The sequence below is a fragment of the Cotesia glomerata genome, linkage group LG5 (genome assembly GCF_020080835.1).
Source record: "Cotesia glomerata isolate CgM1 linkage group LG5, MPM_Cglom_v2.3, whole genome shotgun sequence".
NCBI classification, from domain to species: Eukaryota; Metazoa; Arthropoda; class Insecta; order Hymenoptera; family Braconidae; genus Cotesia; species Cotesia glomerata.
In genome coordinates, this window is record NC_058162.1 from 12,661,574 (window position 1) to 12,664,268 (window position 2,695).

Below are 2,695 nucleotides of genomic sequence, written 5' to 3' on the forward strand. Positions count from 1 at the left end.
AGAAATTGATTGTTAATAAATTTCCCTTATGAATTTTTTTTTAATTTTCGAAAAATCAACAGTTTTATCGTAATTAACAGTTTTATCTATTGTTTTTTAGAAGTAATTTATCGATTACTCCTAAAGCTAGTTATTCGAAGCAAACTTTATCCAATAACTATAAAAAGCTTAAAAATCGGAAGAAAAATTGCCAAAACGAATGCAATAAAAAAATTTCGTTGAAATTGCCCTAAGATGGACATATTTAGCCGCGAAATATATGTAAAAATGTCAATTAAAGCTTTTTTTCTTAGCTTTCAGTTGCATTTTACAGAAATCAACTGTCTCGATGCGTTCATAAGTTATTTCAAGAAGCATTGGAAATACGCTAATTTTCGAATTTTCAAAATAAAAAAATTATAATTGTGGTAACAGTACGCGCCTTAAATTTTTTTAGAAGGTATGTAATTGCTCTATCTTCACATTAGTCAGTACTCGACTACTCGAATAGTATTAACAATGAGGTTTTGTACATATTAAAATAACAGATTATATTAATAAGCAGAAGATCGTATAGTTTTATAACATTTTATTATAATTATTATTAAAGTTATAATTATAATTATTATTATTATTATTATTATTATTATTATTATTATTATTATTATTATTACTCAATATTTCCGAGACAAAGTAATAATTCGTAAACAAACTTTCAAAAAATTATGTTATAAGTTATAATTGCATAGTACGGAGTGTCATTAAAGAGGTTTTATTGCTGTATACAAATAAAATTTTGTTTTGAGTATTTAAACATACCTCTGAAAAATATCAACTATAGAAAAGATGGACTTTATTATGAATTTATTTTTAAAATATTCATTCTAAATAAAGTATCATTAATAAATTCAGAGCAATAAATCATGAATAACGATAATTAAACATTACAAATTTTATCCGTGTCAATTGTGATAAAATATTCAAGAAAATATCAATTTTATGAAAATATTAAAAATTAAAATTGATAATTTACATATAATTTAAGAAAAAATTAGCGATGAAACCTCTTCAATAAATTACATTGAGTTTTAATTAATTTATATTTATATTTTATAAATGTTATCGATACGGCGGCGTTAATTTGTATCAAAGAAATGAATAAGCTCAAAAAATGGCTGCGTGATAATGATATGGATTCAGATTGTGTTTGTATTTAATCATCGAATATAATTGGCAACTAAATACCGTGATTAATTTTAAGTTATAATAATAAATAGAGAAAAAAAATATTGAGCTTAATTTTAAGCAGATTGAAAAATTAGCCATAAATATTCAAATTAAAAAATTAATTATAATAATAGTCAATTAATCTATTGTTTATAGTGAAATCATCATTTAACGTGACGATCGTTAAATTTTAATTTACAGTAGAGAAGCTTAAATTCAACGTCGTCGACTTGCTTAGGGTCCGAACAATTACCGAGAAGTTTTAAGTGATTTGTCATGTCTATCGAGCCTTGGATCAAGTGTATCGACACGTGTAGTCGATTAAATTGCCGAAGAGTATTAGCACTGAGATGTAACCAAGTAGCCTGAATATTACAAATTGCATTCCTAATGCAAATGATCTTTCTTGCTCGCCAACTGATCTGTAATTAATATTTTAAATTAAATGAAATATTATTATTGTTTATATTTTTATCAATATCAATTTACCTATTCGTAATACAATCATTAATAGCGGTATTTGCGTAATTGATACAAGGAACGGAAATATTGCTTTATATCGTGATGTACAAAGTCCAGATGTTGCAACAGATATTACTGTTATTTCGGCCAGTATCCTTGGCATTGGTAAATTCCCGTGAATACCTTTTGTATTTAAATTAACAAATATTAATTATTTCATTAGATAACATTATAATATTTAATTGATTTTTAAAAACTAAAATACATACGAGCACAATTAGTTCACTAATTGCAAATTTCATAACTAGTTCGTTAACAGTGAATGTAAAACAAAAAACTGATGGAACTATTATTTTAATTAATGTAAAGTTAAAAAGTTATATACCTATTTATGCACTATAACGTAGCTACGACGAAGACATTGTTCAGCTGTTCATCATTGACATTTCGATTTATAAATGGTTTATTGACCCACAATGGCATACGAAAAGAAATTAAAATTTTTTTCCCACTAAAATTCCACAAAATTATTATTATTATTTATTTAAATTTCATTCATAGCTTAATTTGTTATGTAACGTCATCTAGTGGTAAATACGTAACAGGAAAATTTATTGATAACTTACCTACAAGTTCTAGTAAATTACCAACTGACTCGGATAAATGGATTTTTTCGCAAGGTCAGCCATATTGACTTCGAATATCTTCAAGTTATGGTAAAGTTATCGCCAAGTTGACATTCAAGTTCTTTTAGTTAAGTTGATGGATATTTCCGGAACTACCTTGTAAACAAGTTTACCAGTAAACTTGTCGTTAACTTATAGTATGCAATGGCTATCAGGGCAGTAAAATAGATTTTACGAATTTCATTAAAAGTAAAATATTTTGCAACCACGCACCTAAATACGTTCTAAAATTTATAAATTCGAGGCAGAGTTCAATTTATCGACTTAGTCGGCTCATTTTATCATCCGTGGTTAAAGTAGAATTTAAATGATAATCGGAGCTGCAGTTTTTCCCCCATAAG

The 2,695-nt window shown here is 26.1% G+C and overlaps 1 long non-coding RNA gene across 2 annotated transcripts; it reads right to left on the reverse strand.

Moving 5' to 3' along the window:
• Positions 1–1,038: 1,038 nt before the first annotated feature.
• LOC123265083 lies at positions 1,039–2,481 on the reverse strand. Of its 2 annotated transcripts, XR_006509501.1 has the most exons (4): positions 2,295–2,481; positions 2,054–2,179; positions 1,696–1,851; positions 1,039–1,628 (listed from the first exon to the last, which is right to left on the reverse strand). It is a non-coding gene; the product is annotated as an uncharacterized LOC123265083 (long non-coding RNA). The 2 variants fall into 2 exon arrangements; XR_006509500.1 differs by lacking the exon at positions 2,295–2,481 and having other exon boundaries at positions 2,054–2,211.
• Positions 2,482–2,695: the final 214 nt, after the last annotated feature.